The 10208-nt window shown below is 35.1% G+C and overlaps 1 protein-coding gene across 2 annotated transcripts in view; it reads left to right on the top strand.

Annotated features, from left to right (window-relative positions):
• Nucleotides 1-8999: 8999 nt before the first annotated feature.
• The window catches only part of LOC106872691 (uncharacterized), a 64736-nt gene continuing 63527 nt past the window's right edge, over nt 9000-10208 (top strand). For both annotated transcript variants that reach the window (XM_052971007.1, XM_014919768.2), the window contains exon 1: nt 9000-9115. The gene's annotated coding sequence lies outside the window, so the exon portion shown is untranslated. The remainder of the gene's footprint in view (nt 9116-10208) is intronic.

The following is a 10208-nucleotide window of genomic DNA, read 5'->3' as shown; positions in this document are numbered from 1 at the left end:
TATACCTAGTATAAATGTGCCAAAACTGAAATCCCCGTGGCTTGTACTTTAGGATTTAGCTGGGTTTGAAAACACTGCAAAATTGATTATTTGTTACATGTAACAAAATAGGTTTTACATAAATATTTTAAAAATTGCCAAAACAGGATTTCATTTTCAAGAACCTGAAAAAAAAAAAAAATAAATAAAACAGGCAACTGCTGTAACATGGACATTTAATTTATGTAATTTGAAGATCTTTATCACCTCTGTTTCAAAGATATGACATCACAAATATGGCTACTTATTCATTTAGGACAATTGGGCAAAATCTTGACCATTTCACTGACCATTCAAGTTGTCATATTTCCTAAAATATTCATCCAAATTTCGCAAATGAGGTATCAAAGTGTTTCTTTTTGGATGCTCTCCAAGAAAAAGTAGAGTAGAAATTGCATTTAAATATTTTCAAAAATCTATTGTGAAACGTGTGTGTGTGTGACAGGTTTCCATGAAATTTTCATTGACCTGTGTGACTGAATTTGAAATCTGAGAAGTGAACAGCCCTGCCTGCAACAAAAACCAACCAACCAGACTCCCTCTCTGCTTGCCTACGTATGTACCTACCTACCTACCTGGCTTCTGTGTGTGTGTGTAAAGAAAGGGAAAACAAATGAATTTTAGTATATAACAGATGTGGAAATTGAAATTGAAGTAGGAAGCTTTTTCATGCAACCATTCCAATTATCTGAAAATCAGAAAGATCCATAGAGTTTGTATAATGATGAATATTAAGAAATGGAGTTAGCAAATCATTTTAACGTTTTCATTACAATTGTTTCGTCATTATTCAATATAATCTATCTTGCATGACATTGTGACCATGTTAGTAACTAACGAAAGGAGCCACAAGAGCAGTTGCACTCAAAACTGTCAGGGCCAGGATATCTTAACCCTTGACTTATTGTTGGCAGCACAACTGGACGTTTCTTTATAGCAACAAGCAAAATTGTCAACAAGAAGGAAAGACAATTATCTCATCAAATTTTACTTACTGCTCCTTCATTGCATTCTTTTGTTTCTTTTACATAAATGTGATTCTGTTTACCCAATCAATTTGGAATGTATTTATTTATGAGATATCAGAATCAGTAAGCTTATTTTTTTATGGAGTTCTGTGGATTCATATTTAATATGTGCTATAAAAGAGATCCTACATAACATATAAAAACTGATGATTAATTGCTGATACATTAATAACATTATGCAAGAGTGGTAATATTAAATAATGATGAAACAATTGTAAACAAAGTATTAAAATGATTTGCTCACTCCATTCTTCAATATTTATCATTATACATGTATATATACATACACAGACACACACAAACACACACACATACACATATGCACGCACGCACGCATGCATACACACATATTTAACAGATAAATTTAACATTGATGAGCAAAACCAATAAAGCATAAGTGTATTCTGTCATTTAAGAAAAGGACCAAATGAAACTGGAAAAAATAAAATTAGCATTGTGTCCTGATTCCATTAGAGAATGTCATGCTCACTTTAATATTTTAGTTAGACAGCTTGTGTGATTGTGTGTAGATAAAAGAGAGAGGGAGATAAGAAAAGCATGTAAGTGAATGCAAGTGTTCTCTAACATCACTGGATTTTAAGTTAGTGGCAGTTTGGTCTTTGAATTGTTGTAGAGTGTTCTAACCAGTCTCATTGTCAAAGACAACTGATGTTAGACTTAGCCTTATAGGCCTTATCACAAACTTAATGAAAGGCTGTTATACATCAACACAGCCTCCTGCCACCTTCTTATAATCTTCAGAGGATGTAAATCTCTGGTGTGTCTCATTAATGTCTCCACAGTCAGTTTTCTCTGAAGAAAGACTCTGTCCAAAACATTGACTTTTCCACTCTCCACAGCAAGTTCCCTTTACTGTTTTGATTGATTTTACTACATAATCTTTGAAGACCTTGTAAAGGATGTCTGTAACAGGATCTTGAACCCATGCTAAAGATGTTTTTGACACAGTGTGACCAAATTACAACAAAGCTTTTGCAGCCACCAGATTTAAGAAATGCATCACCTATATGCCTCGCTTCAACACCCACAAGAGAAAGTACCACCATTAAGTCCTCAGGTTTGCCCCACCTTTCTCACTCAATATAAGAATCTGCATGAGAAGGGCCTTCCTTAGATTAGTGGATAAGCATTTTACAGAGTCCTAAAGGTAAGGGAGATTATTCAATAGGCATAATTTAAAGGTTTTATTTAGCTGTGTGCCTTTTATAAATAATTATTAGTGAATAACCCAAAGCCCTGAAGCCCCATGCAGAGGCAAGATACTCATGTAGGTTCAACAGTGAATGTCCAGTGAATAGTCAATGGTATGCAAAAGCCATGGTCTATGAAGTGGCTTTGTTCAACAACAGAGGAACACGCATACAGAATTATAACTGGGGCAATGAGGAAGCCCACTAAGGCCATGCTAAGTAATCACAGGTCCTCTTTTAGAATCCAAGAGAGGTACAATATTAGCCAGTTGTAAGTGGCAATTAAAAGAGGAAGGGATGCCGTGCTAAATCAACTGGAAACTGCTGAAATAGCCTGAACCATATTTGAATGAAAGTAGATACTGCAGGCTTTGCTTGGTGGAGATGAAAATCACTAAAAAGTTCACATGATCTGAGTAGTCTTGAAAAATGAAGTATTTTGTTGCTGCTCTCGTGATAGGAAATTTGTTTTGCCAATACGGTTCCTTTTTTTTCAGACTAAGGAACAGAAAATAAGTATACCCACAATTGACCACAGCTGATATTGTCTCATGGGAGACAACCCTTCTCCCACCCACCACTGGAAAATGTTATAACTTTCCACCACCTTTTTGATCACCAAGTCACCCTGGACTATATATTTACCTCCAGCATAAAAGAGGCTATGAGCTTTTGACCAGCATGTCTGAAAGGTTATCGATATTGCCAAGTACAATAGTCAGTGTAAAACTCAGTAATGTTCTGACCAAATATATGTTATGACCAGGAATATACTGCTCAACTAATTATTATTATTATTATTATTATTATTATTATTATTATTATTATTATTATTATTATTAAGGCGGCAAGCTGGCAGAATCGTTAGGAGGCTGGATGAAATGCTTAGCGGTATTTTGCCCATCACTGCATTCTAAGTTCAAATTTTGCTGAAGTTGCTGTACCTTTCATTTTTTCAAGGTTGATAAAAGAAGTGCCAGTTGAACACTGGGATTGATGTAATTGACTCATACCCATCTCTCCCAAGCTGCCCTTGTGGCAAAAATTTGAAATAATGATAATAATTATAAAATAAATAACATTATTACTTTACCATAATTTTGAGTTTCAAGTTGTTATTTAAAGTATTCTTCAAATGCATGTATTTAAAGTGAAGCTACTCAAATCATTGTCATAAAAATGAAGCTGTTCTCCTGTGACAAACATAACAACAATCAGTATATTCACATTCAAATCTGCTGGAATATTAAGAATAAATATGCAAGTCACTGTTTTGAATCTCACTGTTCACCATATTTATAACAATTTATTATCTGTGGGTAGATATCAGCACAAATCAGTGAAGAGCTTATTCACTAAAATCATAAAGAAGACCATTGATTCTTGTTAGATTTATTGGTCTAGGTGTGCTTCTAGCTAACAAGAAACAACAATGCCAAAACTCTGGCTGTTCCAGAATCCTTTGTACTTATGAATCAAGTGTGTTCTGAACCCATACTCAGTTTAAAAGAGAAGCTGTTCTGTGATGCAGACAACAGCGATTAACATAGTTACATTCCTATCTGCTGGAATGTATTAATAAATATGTAATTCATCATGTGTGTGCATATAAATATACATACATAAATGTCTACACATACACACACACATATATATACATACATACATATATATATGTATGTATGTATCTATGCATGCATGTATAATCAGTCAGTATTTCATATCTCCAAAAAGAAGCATGCTCTAAAACATTGGAAGGTTGATCAATGGTTTCACACCTATAAATCACTTGGCTGCATAGGCAACTTGTTGGCCAGAAGTATATAACCTCTCTACAACTGGAGAGAAGTTATGTACCTCTGGCCAATGAGTCTGATGAGTCACCTACACAGCTAAGTACTTTATAGGTGTGAAACCAATGGTTGCTCTCTGATAAGCTGTAACAAACAACCTTCTAAATGTGTGTATACATACACATGTATATGTATCCTTGTAGGCTGATTGAAAGTCTCACAAGGAAGACAAGTCTTCATAAGTTGAAGTGAAAGCAGCCTAACTAGAAGAGCAGTAACTTCAATTAAATTATTTTTGTGGGGAAGAATTGAAGCCACAAGCTGTAATGAAAGTAACTTATCTAGGTAATAAAACTGTCACAGTGTGAATGAGACATTTGTAGCATGTTTGTATTAGCTTTATTTAAAACATGCATTTTTGGACTTCTATGTAGGCTCAGGCAACAGTCAGTATACAGCTTTACTCAGCCTGTGATTGGCTGAATTAACTAGCTCCCTCAGACAGGCGTTCTCTGCTATGTCTGATTGTCTCTTCCATAATGTGTCTGCTGCCATCATTCAATTGAGTTCCTTGACTTCCCTGCTTCACTTCCAAAGGACTCCTGGCATGCTGCTTTGCTCCATCACGGTTTATGCTGGCCTCTCTCACACAAGAACATTTTTCTTCCTTGGATGCTGGCAGAATAGACCAAACTCAATGTCGTTATCTTCATGCTATCCAGAAGTATTTCTAACAAGTCTCTTCTACATATATAAAGTACAACTAATATCTTCACACATTCATTCATTTACTGTTAACACACTAGAGACATCTCTATAAAACACTACACATCTCTACAAGAACACAACTTATTTCTTTACAGGAAATCTTATGCAAGACATTAGCATTGTATATAACCCCCTGCTGTGAATGAACTTTGCTATGCTATTGAACAAGGTTGAATTTTGTCTGTCTGTCTTCATATACCAATTACTATTGAATGAACACACAGACACAGTATCAACAAACTGCTGTCACCAATGTCATCACTTCAACCAGACTGTGAACACTCCATTGGGCTATAGCTACACATTAGCTATGAAAATAGTGAACTCACCATACTAGTGACCCCTTCACTAGACTAGTGATGAAATCACTAAACATTTTAATCCTGACAAATAACCTGTGATATGATAAAATGCACCTAATCCTCACTGAAAGTGCTTCGTGATAGGAAGGGCATCCAGCTTGCAAGTAAAACATGGTCAAACTCTTACGAAACTCAGTGATAAACTGAAGTTGCATATAAAGAACTATCATCCACCATTCTAGTGTTGTGCACATCTGGCCATGTGCGAGAACTCCCCAGCTGTCATTCAGCCATCTCACATACCCTTTTAGGACTTCAAACATCGAGTCTCTCACCATTGGAGGTCTTCTCATTAGATAAAAAAAAAATCTCAAATCTGCAACTATTAATGTTGGTACAGTGAAATGTAAATCAAATAAGATCATAGAGAGGTTAGAGTGGATGCAAGTTAATGTGTGCTGCAACATTGTACATCAGAAAAACCAACAAACCAACCAACCATTAGATCACATTCCAATCAGATGAACAGTAGGAAACCCAATAGATAGACAGTTTTAACTACTAAATGTCCCCATAGTGAACAATGTACCAACCAGGTCAACTGACCAGTGACTTTATAATAAAAGTTAGAAGGACTGAAATACAAAAAATACATTCTGGTGAAGGAATGTGTGAAAACAGAAACTGCAAGAGCCTTCTGCTAAATATATGTTTATAGAAGACAACAAGCAGTTCTTATGAGACAACTTACTGGAAGATACAGACTAGATTCAGCTAGATGAAAATTAATGTGGTGATGGAATATTACTGAGAATAGAGCCATAGAAGTTAAAGACAGGCTTAGAAAGAATGGAAGAAATAAGGTAGCAGGAATCAGTACTATGTTGCTAGAGGAAAAGCTAGATGGTTAGATTATATTGCGATGATGAGAGAGGCCAAAAGAAGGAGGTTTGCTAGTGTTCAGCACCAGAACGATCAAAGGCAAAAGTGTGACATATTGCAAAGCAGAGTTTCAGGATGAACCAAGGTGTTGTTGGAGAAAGAATGTATTTGAAAGGAAAGTGGCCCTACTGACCCTTACTGACATTGGGAAGAAAGTGATTTGAAAATGTAATTAGATGTGATTGTTGAATATGGAAAGTGAGTGGAAGGAAGCAGATCTAATTGAAATATACCCAACAGATGTAGCAGCCACTGAGGTAAACAAATATATGATCAAAATGCCCGTTAACTCTCTTGGGACACCAGATGATTGATTAATTGGCCTAAGGGATTCAAGCAGAAAAGATTTTGAGGCTGATCCATCAACCCGATGAAACAAACATTGTGAATGGGTGGATCTTAAGTGTAATAGCCACTGGTATGGTCATTTTTACTGTGTGTGGATGAGGACAGCTGTATAAAGAAGTGCCAATCTCTAATTTTGGAGGGAACCTGTGGAAGGGGTAGACTTAGGAAGATGTAAGAAATGATCATCTCCTCGCAGAGGAGATGACAAGGAACCACCCATACATACAGGCATGTCCTTTACAACCATGTCCCTCACTCTACACAATCTGTCCTCTGTCAAAACACCCCTACAACCCATTTTCCCAATATCCCCCCCTATCACACTACCTATAATCACCACCTACTGCAGACCTCTCCACTCTTTCCATGTGCCTCTCTCCATGCTCTAACACCTCTACCATACCTCGCTCCAAGCCACTCTATTTTCTCTCATCACTTGCTGCAGCTATGTCTTCCCCATCTCTAAACATTTCCCCCTCTCTCCTCTGTACTACCTATATTCACCTCACTATTTCTTGTAGGTACATCTCCAAAACCATCAATTTCTCCATCTTTCTAACTTTCTCTCCTCTTCCTCTCCTTCTTTGTCCTTCTAGGGTAGCCAAGTATCTCCTCTGTGGTAAGACAACTATCTCTGTCCCTCTATTATACTCTAACCTTTCACCTGGCTCACAGCCACTTCTTTCAGTTTCACCCCATCTCTCTTGTACACATCACCCAATGCCTTTGATACCCAATTTTTCTCTTAAATCCTTTACACTCTGTCGTACATGCACACTGACATTGCACATCCAGCAGAGTATGCTGACTTCATTTCTTTCGAGTCTTCATATGTCCTCTGTATTCACGGCACATGTTTCATTGCTATGCAGCACAGATGTTCACACACCGGCATCATACAATCAGCCTTTCACTCTGAGGGAGAGGCCCTTTGTTGCAGACACGAGTGTACACGGTATGTGACAAGGTTAGCCTTTGAATCAGCGGTGGTACAATATATCAGACTGATTACCACTCGGTTTTCATCTCCTAATTTTCATTCAAGGTTTAGGTCGGGTCAAAGTTACAAGTAAACTAAAAAACACAAGTACATAAGCTATCAGAAGTATCACCAAACTCGAAATTCGTGATTGCGAAGCAAGCTTGTTAACCATACAGATGTGCACATACATACAACTATACTATGTAGATAGGGTTATAATCCAATGTATGTGTATATGTGCATATACATATAAGAGAAGGAAAAATTGTGCGTGTGATGGTACATTATTTTGTCTGTGTTCCTTTTCTATATACATGTCCACCTGTATTTATAAATAAGTGTAGGCATGAGAAAACCACTACAAGTGTGATGACCACACAACACTAAATAAGTTTTGTATTCGTTAGTGTACATGTTTGTATATGATCACTTTCGCTTTATTCTGATTCTATTGTCGTCGTTTCCAGACTTTCACTATATTTTTCACTCTTTATACTTCGAAATTGTGCAATAACTATGTGTATAACTATATCTTTTAATAAATTAAAATAGTTCTTAAATGGAATTTGATTTGTGTAACTACAGTTAATTGTTCCATCGACTTCGTTTCGTCAGAACTTTGTGGGAGAACGTACATATAATTGCGGGAAATATGCACCTAAAACCGTTTCATTATTCAATAACGATTTATTATTATTGTACACGATATTATCATGATTGATATATCAACATACAATTCGAAGAGACGATGAACAAAAATCTCAATTTACATATAGCTTACTACAGTACAAGTAGAAAGTATATTGTAAATTCATCATGTATATCTTCGAAAACGTATCTCTGCAAAATTTCATTAAAAATATCAATTAAGAAAGTTATGAGAAAACAAAATCCGCGGAGCACCAAACTGTAGTTACGGCTGTTTTGATCTGAAAGAATTACATGTTGCATGAAAATTATTCTACTGATTATAGGAAAGAAGCACCTTGTAACATTTAGGACAATGCAAATTTCGCTGATGTTAACTTAAGGTTTTATCCGTCCACCGTGGATGAAAGAGAGTACGAATTCGATATTCGATAATTCCTTTGTGTCAACGTGTTCATTCTTAGACTAAAAAAATATTTTAGTGGCATAAAATTTTAAACATCATCTTTGAATCTTATTTTCTTTTGTTATAGCTAAGACTCTCAGTAGGTTTTCGTATATGGAAAAGCAGGATATGAAAAAGAAAAACAAAAAGAGAATATTTTGGTTCTATAGAGAACGTGATAAAATATATTTGATCCGTGCAATGTTTTAATATACTCCTTTATCACATATAAAAAAACATACAGTCCTTGTGTTGCTTTTAATACATTACTTTTTCATATATGAAAACACATTGAGATTTAAGCTATCACAAAAGAGAAAAAAAAACACCGCTAGAATATCTGATCGTCTATTATTTATTGTTTGACATTAAGCATCCTTAGCAACGGTGGGACACCTTGTTGTGGATTAATGTTTATACTTAAGACAAATTATCTACCCCTGTCACCAACCAAGCAACTATTTTGCCATAATAAAATGTTACAACTCAAGTTGTCTCCTCTTTGTTTATGACGTTTTTCTGAATTATGGGATGTTTTGCTCCGCCATTTGCTCGGAACTGATACGGATTGACTATTATTTTTAACAAAAGCCTCGAAAATCTCACACAGTAAGTAAATGTATCGCAAATCGTTGCGATTTTCCACACTTTATTTGAAACGGAAGAATGCGTGGGAGATTAAATTTAAATCTTTTATATCGTCAAATAACCTGTACTCTTTACATTCCGCGCTTACTTCATTTGCATAAAAGGTTATGGTGTATAAAATAACTATAAAGAAAGGATTAAAAAATATTCCAATATTTTCCCAGTATCGCGATCTTTTATTCATGTAGATAGACGTGTAATTCAGTACATATGGTTAGCTGCATGTATTTTTCCTCGGTTGTTTATACGAGATAGCTCACTGCGGGTTGAGAACAGGCTCGCACTGCTCCATACCTGACCAATGGAGAAACACAGACACTCGACTCGACAAGCAATCCTTGACTGATCGCTTCACTTGTTAGAAATAACAACGATATTTCCCTAAGAATAACACTTTATCTACTGAACATACTCATCACATAATGTAGTCTGACGTACAACTTTGAAAGACGGGATTGTTACGGTTGGAAGGCATTTGATTATAGATCTACTCGATAATAGTTAACTGCATTGCGAATAAGCAAATAACACCGATAGTGAATATATATATATATATATATATATTACATATATATATATGTAATATATATTATGTAATTGTATTCATGAAGCAAGATATTACTAGGTATTTCATAAATCTATTGCGTGTTCGAAAACAATGTCACATCTTTTTGATATTTAGTATAATTTATCAAACATGATGGTAGGTTATATGTATATATATATATATATATATATATATATATATATATATATATATATATATATATATAAAGTACCATACATACGTATATGAGTGTGTGACTATATATATATGACATATACACATGGTTTTGTTATACATATGTATATATACAAACGTGTTTATATAAAGTACGTATATTTATGTATTACTCTATGTATATGTTATATATTTTGTGTGTATAAGGCATTTATATCATCGGTGGATCATATATCCGAAAGAGTATACTAAAGTATAGAGCAGTAAAAGAAACACTCTGGATGTAAATAATGCATATATATATATATATATATATATATATATATATATATA

This window comes from Octopus bimaculoides, chromosome 10, assembly GCF_001194135.2.
Source record: "Octopus bimaculoides isolate UCB-OBI-ISO-001 chromosome 10, ASM119413v2, whole genome shotgun sequence".
In the NCBI taxonomy this organism is placed as follows: Eukaryota; Metazoa; Mollusca; class Cephalopoda; order Octopoda; family Octopodidae; genus Octopus; species Octopus bimaculoides.
The sequence above is the reverse complement of the archived record's forward strand: the minus strand, read 5'-3'. Positions and strand labels throughout refer to the sequence as shown.